The 11,662-nt window shown below is 35.8% G+C and overlaps 1 protein-coding gene and 1 long non-coding RNA gene across 5 annotated transcripts in view; both read right to left on the bottom strand.

Moving 5' to 3' along the window:
* The window catches only part of LOC125062329 (WD repeat-containing protein 7), a 139,886-nt gene that overhangs the window by 104,155 nt on the left and 24,069 nt on the right, over nt 1-11,662 (bottom strand). The gene's annotated exons all lie outside the window — the stretch shown is intronic.
* LOC125062337 lies at nt 5,994-7,731 on the bottom strand. The gene is made up of 2 exons (XR_007119238.1): nt 7,249-7,731; nt 5,994-6,294 (listed from the first exon to the last, which is right to left on the bottom strand). It is a non-coding gene; the product is annotated as an uncharacterized LOC125062337 (long non-coding RNA).

Here is an 11,662-nt window from a genome sequence, read left to right on the forward strand (position 1 = left end):
GCAGGGATGGCCCTTTAGGTGAACCGTTTTTCTAAAAAAAATTGTCAGATCAGGCGAATCCCTCTAGATAATCGTCAGATTATGAGACAGTACGTTTAGAACATAAAGATGAACCACATATATCTTAATCTGACGCGCTTGAGTATTTCAAAATTGCGATTTTTTTTTGCAAAGTATGAAAATGGCCGTGGGTTTGCGTCCCAACGAAATCGTCAGATTAGTGAATGAGAGCTTTTTTTGGTGCACTTAACACTCCCTTAGAAAATCTGACGCGCTCGATAATTTTTTTTTTTTTTTTCATTTTCAACCCTTAAATACAACCACCCGCATCATGCAAACGATCAGATTAACATACGTACATTATTAAAAATACGTTCTTCTTTATCTTCTTCATTCTGGGTGTTAATAAATTGTCCCAATGGTTGTACAAAATAATTGTACCATTTTGCTGAAAATCGCGAAAAACCCATTTTTGTGATCTTTGACCCGGAGTAAATTTTTTTGCACGTGCCGGATCGATGAGGACTTTTCACATTTCCTTTATAATAGTGTATTGAGCAATCCTACCAATATTCAGCCAAGTGCGAATTATTGTAACCTTACTCCTATTTTTTAGTCTAATTTGACCGGATTAAAAACAATGTACACTTATGAACGTCAAAAAAAGAAATGTGAATGAATTGCTTCTAAGTTTACATTTAGTGCCAGTTCTCAAATCAAGGGCGTAGAACGGAAGTGAAGAACTGTCAATAAACTCTCCGCCACTCTTTTTAATCGCCAAGTTTTTGTTTTACACAAGGTTTGGAAGGAGCTGCAACCATTACACCATGTTCCACATGACATAATAAGAATAAGAATAATTTTTATTTTCTCCCAAAAAACATTTACAACAAACAATAAGACAACAATGAATCTTAAGAAATTAATAATAATAATAACACAAATTAAAAACAAAATCTTGTCTTCTATCAGCAGGAGGCATGGTGAAATAGGAGCACGCACTTACATTCTCGTGGGAACAATACGCAAACACATAGTCGAAATAACTAACATCACCGCATACACGAATTCATGTACTGGTGACTGGTCGCACCACAAGTAGCACCTGTTCACGAGTATGACACATGGCCACCCATCGGCCCCCTCGCCATATTTTACGGAGAGAGACAAACCGACGCATGGACGCCGATTTACATGGTATAATAAGCTTGGCGTAATTTTAACATGTGTGATATTTGAGCATAAATAAATTCAAATATAACATTTCCATCCATATTCACTATTATATATACTATCAAACTTTAAACTGTAGCCATACATGAGCTTTTAAACCATTATTCTATGAAGTTTGACGAAGACCTTGATCTCATGTCAGTAGTCAATCCTTGAGCATAATTAGCGATATAATTACGTATATATTTAATTATTTTAATGATTTTGTGGCCTAATCAATATAGCAATACTAATTTATGAATAATGAACATTTGGTTTTGACATTTGAAGAAAATATGTCGGCGATTTTACAGAAAATGCAAATATTGCTATTTACTTTATTAAGTTTTGCAAGGTGAAGTATTGTGACCGGTTGGCAATCTTTAGAAATAATTAATTGATCCATAGGACAAACAAAGTAGACAAAATAAACTGTTTGCTAATCTAGTCATACAGGTTTATATTTGCTTTTATTTTTGAAAAAGAAATTAACTTCGACATACCCGATTGACTGTATGTTAATTATTTTGTTTTTATATAAAGAATAATGTAAAATTAATAGTTGCAATATTTGTGAATATGTGAGCACCATGTATATCTACATAATAATTTTAGTATAGTGTTTTTTTTTTGTTCTAGGCAAGTAATTATCAAATCATTGTAAAAACCATTTTAAAAGAGTAAGAATGGAGTTTCTTGCCCATTCTTCTACATATGAAACTACTAACGTTTTTTAAATATTTTTAACTTATAATTTGGACTTTCAAAAGTGACTTTCTAATAGATCTAATCGAAATAAATTTAAAACAAAATTACTTCATGTTCGGGACATATTTAAGACTCGTGGCATTGTTAAAAACTGGTAGTTCTTTGTTGTTAGTCATAATTGTAGTTTTGGAAGTGTTCATTTCTAGGCCAATGCTTTTACTTGCTAAATATTTTTGGTTTTGAATATTAAGACAGTAAGCAATAGTCATAATAGCGTAGATAGAGTATAGAACTAGATGAGCTTCTAAAATAACAATAATAACTAAAGAGCCTAATTAATGCCTTCTATTAACGTGAAATACTTAAGTGCGAGCGAAACAGAGTATCAGTTTTTCTGTCTCTATTTGCATATTATCGGGTTTTATTTGTTTACCACCGAGCCCTTGGTGGTAAACAAGTTTTCACCGCTTACTGATAAATCTGTTAAACCCAAGTCAAACCCATATTTTAAGATTTTATCCTTATAAGAGGTGTATTTAAAGTGTCAGTCGTGGTGAATTGTTGCATAATTGGCTGTAAAAGCTATGGTGAACGTAAAGAACAAACATCTTTCATCGGTAAGTAGCTTATTTTGTCACGACTCAGTAACTTTGTTCAAGAATTATTAATTCGAATGTGTATTTTGGTCAATAATAAGCAATCTTCAATGAATTAAAACTGTAAATACGACATATGTCGATCATTCGCTATCTCACACGCTGTACGCTGATGCCTGGTCTATACCATTGTCCGTCTACGCATAATAGTGTAGCACAGAACACTATTATGCACATAATAATACACAGTTACAGCTCTTGACAGTTGTTTGATGACATCTTTTAGTTAGTTGACAGTCGATTCTGGATCGATACGTGTAGGGAAAAAAATTATAGATAGGATTTAAGCGTATATACCGTGAATTTCATATATATATTTATATATTTCATTTCCAACTGTCTACTCTCCATCCGTCTAACGAATTTTCAATCAGGTCAGGTGTATTGACGCTAGTTTAACATTTTTTATCCATTCCAAAAAAAGTGTACAACGCCGCTAAAGAAGTTTTCACTTCAAAAAGATCTTTTGCAGTTTTTTATATCTGATCCCTGAATCACATGATAAATAAACGATCCAGCATTGTCTTTTATTTAAAAACACATTTTCATGTTTAGATTTATCTTAGACGCCTGGTGTTTGCACAACTTAACACACACTATGTAGACCAAGAATATACGTATAGAGTACCTTATTATTCTAAAACCGACATCAACATACACGTAAACTCTTCGGCTTTGCAGTTGTCCATGTGATGCGGTTAGCATTCCACTCAAAGTTTTATATATCAATGTGTTTTAATGCCATTGGCTCGGCCGGCCTTTTATAAATTGGTGGGGCAAACTGGCAAGATCACCATATGTTATGTTATACCACCATGGACACTGCCAATGGCAGAAGGCTCGCAATGCGTTACCAGCCTTTAAGAGAGCGTACCAATTCTTCAAGGACCGACAAGGCACTTACGAACCTTCTAGTCTCCTGCCCGTTTGCTTAAAAAAACTGGTATGGTTTACTAATTGGTACGCTCTTTTCTTGAATATTTTTGTTTATCGGACCGGATATAATACATTCTTAGACACCATATCTATGAAAAAAATAAAAGCCTGTGTTATACATTTATAATTTATAATTTTTTTTACCAACTTCTTTTTTTATAGCTTCAACGCCTTCATCAATTCCTTTAGCAACAGCACCCAAAAATACACCGTGAAGTGCAAGCCAACCAATTTTGGCAAAGATGAACGGGATCGGGAAAAACAGCTTTTCTTTTTCCATTTTGTCTTTTTGACCACGCAGGTTAGCATTCATCGGCACAATTTGATTTAATGTCGGTTTTACGACTCTCTCGTCATTTACGTCTTTATAGTAACGAATAATAAGTGGACTATCTTCAATTAGTTTGTTTTTATCGTCAATTACAGAATTTCTGTTATCATTTAAATAACGTATCATCGCCGGTTCCTTTTTACCATTTTCATTATTAATAACATAACGTTTAACTATTGGTGCTTCCCTTATTGAGTCCCTTTTACTCTTTTTGGCTTCCAGATATTCATATCTAGTTAAATATGATTTTTTTAGATCTTCATCATCATCATCTTTACTTTTTGCTTTAAAATCTACACCATTTTGGAAATCAACTTCGTCGTCTGCGTTCGTTCTTAAATAATAGTTATCCCAAATATTATTATAATTTTTCGAGTTTGATAACTCACATATATTAAAAATAATATTATTTATTAGTATGAATGTTGTCACTGAAACTTAAGTAGTATTTTTATTCACGCTGTTTCAAAACATCTAGCTGGACCTACATTTCTGCAGCTGTTTCATAATTTTCAAGCAATTCTTACGTACCTAATACGGACCAAAAGTACTTAAAAAAGACACAATTTATAAATAATCATAATCATGATCACTCGCGACGTGCGCCGCGTACTGTCTGAACCGCGTAACAGTCAAAGGATTCGCCGAAAAACCGACAGCCGGGTGGAGCACTCTAAGCGAGCAACGAGCGGCCCGTTGCTCGCTGGTTTCCCCGTAAAACGACGTACCTACTGACTGCACGAATGCTCGCTGTGTAACGTTTCATTACACCTCGTAACGTTGGTCAGTACCTTTACACTCATCTGAACCCGGCTTTAGATAGTCAAATCGTGAAACAGATACAGAAATCCGAGGCCCAGGCGTACAAATGGTTGTAGAAGCCTTTTTTAAAAAAAACATTTATTTTTATTTTATTACAGAATTAAGCCTTACCAACAAATGCAACGTGAAAAATCATTTTGTGCTGATTCAAATGATACTCAATTATAACGATTATCTTTTTAATTTCATGGCTTTTCTTGAATTAGCCATGCATTGAACATCTACAGATAAAATAAAAATATTGATTTACTGCATTTAGTTAAAACTAATCAATCGCCTTCCCAGAAGAATCACTACCGTGTAATGCTTTCGGAAGGGGAAGGTGATAACATACACATTCGGAATAAATTTACACGGTTTTATACCAACGGCTTAATGGTACTTATTTTATGGGATAGCTGAATACAACAAGAAGCCCACGGGAATTGCAGCTTGCCTGCTACGTTTGAGAAGGTTTTTCGGGGATTAGTAATCCTAGTTCTGCAACAACTCAATTTATTTGTGACGGCGGAAAGGAAGGTTATTTGCAGTCACTAGGGGTAGACGTGGCACCAGGCCCACTTAACAAAGGGTTAATTATTAATAGTAAACCAATTTTATCTATTTGTTTTATGTTTCGGCTGTTAATGTAAACTTATTTACACTAAGCAATGCTTAGATGAAACAGAACAATACTTAATACGAATACTACCAAAACCAACTAAATTTAAAGAAAAAACGAGTCTTTGCAACAAGGGATTTCTTTTTCAGGGAATTGGTTCGGAAATACTTCAGTGAGCAGCTGGTTCCACACTGAGGTGCAGTGATGGTGTCCAAAAACAATCAGTCGTCGAGGTGATACGGGTGGAATTTTGTATTGTGCCTTGACAGTCTCCAAGGTAAATGCGGTAGAAGATGCAGAGTGACCCACATGTCTACGCAACGCCAAGGCATATAAACAAATAAATAAATACGGATTTACTTAAAGTCTCTAACCACTAAACGATTGACTAGAAACAAATAACCCTTTTACACGCCTGCTCACGTTTGTGCTCATCGTTTAATGCTTAGGACTATTAACTGTGATGAAAAATGACTCGGTGGACGTTTTCAGCAACTCTATGGAGACCTTTCACCGATTAGTTTAGCAACCGTTTAGCTACTTCTTTATTCTGACATAATGAAGTATAATTACATTTAATATACTTAAGCTTGGCGGACTCATGCGACTTCTTCGACACAGAGTCCTCTCGAGTGTGCTGCGATATTGCGGGCTACTGCTGAGTAAATTGCATGGTCATCATGTCATTTTAACATGTGTGATGTTTGAGAGCATAAATAAAATAAAATAAATTCAAATATTATATTTCCATCAATATTCACCCAGACGATTACGGATCGCCCGTCTTATCATATTCATAATCCAGTCCCACGGCAATTTCTTTAACTTCGGCAGTATCGCTCTTATGATCTCCCAATTAAATGAATCCACATCCTCTTCTTTCCTCGGTTTTTTAAATAGGTTTTCAAACAGCCGTTTCTTTTTACGCAATGCGTTTATCATGTTCACATTGTTGTAGACATCTGTGTCATCATCCAGTGAAGTTTCAAACACATCCTGGGATAGTGTTTCCGATATAAGGAATATTGCTGTTAAATTAATTATAGAATCATTAAATACTATCAGTAAATACTTAAAAAAGGAAGAGACGATAGAGAAAGCAGTACAGAGTAGCCTAGGGATGGAAAGATGTCTGCGATATTAATTATAGAATTGTTAAATATGATAAAACAACTAAATTTTAGGATTTAATAAAGGAAGAGACAATGGACAAAGAAGGTAATAGAGTACCCTAGGGATGGAAAGAGAAGCAAGGGAACGCAGGTGAGACAGAGGAAGATCGGCGGAGGACATATCATGGCGACATTTGGAGGTCATTATCTAAAAACAGATTAGTTGGAACATTCTACACCAATATTATAAAGAGGAAAGATTTGATCGTTTGCATTGAATAGCCTCTAAAACTGGAATGATTTAAAATTCTTTCCCCATTAGAATCCCTAATGAAAATATAGAAAATTTTCAAAAAAGTTATGGTACGAAATTAAAATATTCTTATATGCTGCGGATACAGTTTTATAAAAGACCACAACAAAATAACAAAAAACAAATATCTGCATTTAAAAGTATTTACCGCTAGCTTTAGTCTATAGAACATCGTGCTACCGAATTAATGCCGGTGCAACCGTAGAGCACTGCTAATGTATAAAATAATGCAATAGATAACTCTAGATTAAGTCCAGCAATAAAGAGTTTATTGTATAATTAACATCGTGTTCTTATTATTTCATACGAATACTAAACACGTCTTGCAGTTGTTAAAACTCCGTGTAAATTAACCGGCTTTTATTACTAAGGTTTTAATAAGGTTAAGTTTTGATCCAAAACATGGGACATATTCGCCCCAAATCCGCCCCAAATCATTGGATACCGATACTGGTCATCGGAGAAAGAAGAATTTGTTTATAGGATAATTCATGGACCTATCTGCAACACCGATTATTTATCAAAATCTTGATTTTTTTCGAATAAAAAGTACTTACACAATAACAGAAGAGGTGCAATCAACTTCATTTTTCTATTTAGAAAATGAAATCGACTTCCTTATATACTTAACCGTAACTAATCTTTGAGATTGATTTATGTTCAAGTAATGAGTACATGTATTGGTTGAGTTTAAATTGTGTTAACACTAGTGTTACTAAGTTATAATAACTCCCATTTTTAAAAAGCCTTTATAAAAAGTTTAGACTATTAATTGACATAAATTCATTCGATTGAAAATATAGTTAAGAAATTTGGCGTTAGTCTTTGTAATTTAGGAGCCTGTTCTAAGTTTAAGTTCTAAGCTAAAAAATGGTTGTCCGTAAAGTCGGTTTACCGTGACAACGTCATAACAAAACATTGATGAAATGATTGCATACGTTTATGAATAAAATTTAAATCATTTTTATTGAATTATCACTATTTTGTATGGATACAAAGAAGGAATGAATCCTCGGACGCTAACGCCAATAAAGTGGAAGAGAGATAGATGCAGCGTACAATTAGCGTAACGGGACAATGAGCGTAGCCGAACAATGTGTCATGCATTTTCCTGCGTGCAGCCGGCATTCATCGATTTATCACGTCAAAAACAGCTCTACAACCTTTTTATAGAACAGAGGCTCATCTAATGTTAAGTGATGCCCATGGTCAATACCAGAAGGTTTGCAAGTGCCGGTTTAGAATTGGTAGGCTCTTTGAAGGACCGTAAGTCTTGTTGGTTCGAAAATCCCTACATGCCAAAGGGCTTGGGCGTTGTCGGCCTTTTCAAGAGGCCTCTTGTTGCCTCTTGAGGAACTCTTTGAACGTTGTATGTTGAATTGGTTCGGTAATACTTCAGTGGGCAGCTGGTTCCACATAGCGATGGTGCAAAAATCTTTTAAATAGCTGATCAGCTTTTTGTGATTTTTCGGTCAATACCGGTATTACGATTATCTCCTTCACCGTACGAGTGTTAAACTGGTCAAATCTACGTCCTCTAGGATGAGTTGCATGCCGAACTAGGCAATAGAGACAGTCAACACTATCCCTAATGCCTAGTTTATGTGATAGCTTAAATATCTTTGCAGCAAAAATCTTATTTCCTAGATTTGCGTTAGATTAGCAGCGTCGGCGTGCGAGTCTCATCCCTGAGGTCGTAGGTTCGAACCGCGACTGAACTTTCTGTCTATGTGAGAATGTAACATTGGCTCGAAGGATGAAGGAAAACATCGCGAGGAAACCGGCTTGCCTTAGGGCCTTACTGTCGACGGCGTGTGGAGGAGTAGGATAGTCAAAAACTTACCTATTAGATTGACAAATAAACTAAACGTTTTGAATGGCAGTTTTTGCCGCGCACCACCACTGTGGAAACTGCCACTGATGTATTTCCGAACCAATTCGACTTAGGGTCCTTCAAGGCCAGCAACGCACTTTCTGACAATGTGTCCATGGGCGGCGGTAACACTTAACATCAGATGAGCCTTCTGCCCTTTTGTAAAAAAAACCGAAATCAGAAGCCCAGACCTAACAAGGTGGTAGCGTCACTGTTTTTATTTTATTTTATCAAGAGCTTGATTTCAAGCTTGGGCTGATTAATTTTAATTTAAAAGCATTGTTAAACGCCTATCGGGTACCTAATCCACATTGTTTTAGCAAAAATTACTAGTAAAATCTAAATTGGAAGTGTAATATTTTTTTCGCTTTTTTAAGCTTGATATTTTGATTTAGAAAATGCTTGCTCACGAATAAGATTTTCAAGATAATGTACGAACCAATGTTTCTCATAGAACATGCGATTAACGATCAAAAGGCTCGCTCATGGACGATCCCAATTCCCAATAGCAGAAGGTATGTGCGTGGCCAGGCTTTAATAATTGGTACGCGCTTTGAAGGACCCTAATTGGTATTTGTTCGTAAATACTTCAATGGGCAGCTGGTTCCACATAGCGGTTGGTCCTGATTCACCAAAGCGTATCACAACCAATTCTAGTATATTCAGTGTTCTCAGTTGACAGGTAAGACCTGGAGCCACAAATTAATACAAAGACTCTGAAGCTGTTCCAAACGTATTAGACCTCAAGGTCACACTAGGATATATGTTAAATTTGTGAAACGTATGATGGGGGGTGAGTGGGAGCCGCGGGAAGCCGTGCTGCCTCTTACCTTTAAATTTTTAAAGAATATTGGTCAAATGCACGCCGCCTTCTCCTGTACCCCGAAGCACCATCAAATAAGATTTAAGATATCTATCTTTTACAAATCTCGTGTTAACATAAATGTCATCTAAAACGTAACTCGTAAGAAAAACCTAGTCTCGCAACCAACCAACCAACCAACTTGGTTAAATCATTCACACTTAAGGGAACATAACTAAACTGACGACTCATTGGTCTAGTGCTTTGTACCCCTGACTGCGAATCCATGGGTGCCGGGTTCGATCCCCGGCTGACGAACATCGATGTGATGAGCATTTGGTGTTGTGCTTAGGTCTTGGGTGTTTAAATATGTATTTGTATGTATATCTATCTATAATATGTATGTAAATCCGTTGCCTAGTACTATGGGTACTAGCTTCACCAGCTTAGCATGGGACTAGGTCAATTGGTATGAATTTTCTTTAAAAAAAAAACTAAACAATCTAATTTAATAACAAGTATTACTGATGAGATACACAATGTTTTCTTGTGATATCCAAGTCAATATATTTATTTAAAACAAGAAATTTTAAGGGTGTGACAGAGAAAGAACGAAAGTAGAATAAATGCAGTGGAAATGAGAGAGTTAAGAAGTAAGTAACAGTGCATGAGGATAAGTAATAGTGAGGAGTGTGGGTTAAAAGAGAAGACAAGGATACGAAAGGAAATGCTTTAGTGGTCTGGGGCAGGGAAGAATGAGAAGTGGTTAACGAGTAGGATTTACAAGGCAACTGTAGATGGAGAGGTCTTGGATCAAATCCACGAGGTACTATGGAAGGGCCAAGTCAAAAATATCCAAAGCATGTTAAATGTCATGAAAGCGGATGAAGCGAGAGAGGTATTGGACCGTGGCAAGTGGAGATTCATTGTCTCTGCCATTTCCAGAAAAAGGCGTATAGATAAATAAGATTTTGACGTGACAACGTCTTATAATTCGATGGAGCCGGCCGCACGCAAAAAAACATGACGCATGCGGCGTTACCTCGCTCTGAGGCGTTCCATTTAAGGCTTGAAGTGCAAGCGAGAGCTCGAAATGAGCGACAAAGAGGCACAATCAGCATCCGCGTTCGGCAGCATTCGTTCGTTAAAAAAATGACATAATTGTATTTATGCGAACAAATAAATGTAACTTGATCAATTCAATTGTGATTTCCATTTACCTCCTTCTCTATATCCATACAAAATATCTATCAAACAAATAAAATTTAAATTTTCTTCTGATTCAATCAGCATTTTCTTATGACGTTGTCACGTTCAACTATCGTCAGTAAACCAACTTTACAGACAACCGATTTTTTTAAATTTTGATATGGTCATTACTAGACGTTTTGTCGGTTAGCTAATTTCGTAATGATACATTCAGTTTTTTATTTTTATCCACAAAGAAGTTAGAAGGTCGAAGATTAACTGGTTCGAGAAAAGCATGCTACGGGTCGCTTTTTTGCTTGGCTCGACTGCGTCTGTGAAGTATGCAAAGGACAATAGATATATTACAAATCTAGGCAAAGCAGTTGGAACCTAGGCCAGAACTCTTCCTTCTCTTTTATCAGATAATACCTGTTTGATGAAAACTGGCAGCATTTTCACTCACAATTCGAAATTAATTCGAGTTTTTATGTCTGTGTGTTGAATTCAGTTTTTAATTTAAAAGTAAGAAAAATGCTCATTATTTTTTAAATAAACCTTTTATTTTGCAATAATAATTGTATGTGCTGTTTGGATAAGACCTTATTTTTCGAAATCTATAAGAGATGCTCTGATGTGATTAAGAAGCTGGTAGAGCATTTTACTTTCAACAAAAATCTGGACTTCAAGTCCAGAACCCTTTCAAAAAACTATCAGGAAATATAGAACTTCTAGCGGACCGGCCAAGCGTTGCTGTGGCTAAGGTTTTTGTTATATCACACAGTGGTAAACTATTCAAGGGAAACGGTAGGAGAACACCAGTCATGGGGACCACCATGCTTTTTTGGTGGTCATGGCCATTAAATTGTAGCTTATGTGAAACGTTGGTTCTTTCAACACAGCGCCATCTGTTAGAATTGTGACAATCAAATATTTGCAATAATAATAATAATAAAATAAATTGAGATATAAGCTCATAGCAAATATCCTATATTTTAAGTTAGATCAAACCGCACATGGTGTGCAAATTTAATTGAAATCCGTTCAGTAGTTTAAGAGTCCATAGCGGACAAACAACGTGACACGTAATTTATATATATTAAGATTGTGT

Source organism: Pieris napi, chromosome Z (genome assembly GCF_905475465.1).
Source record: "Pieris napi chromosome Z, ilPieNapi1.2, whole genome shotgun sequence".
NCBI lineage: Eukaryota > Metazoa > Arthropoda > Insecta > Lepidoptera > Pieridae > Pieris > Pieris napi.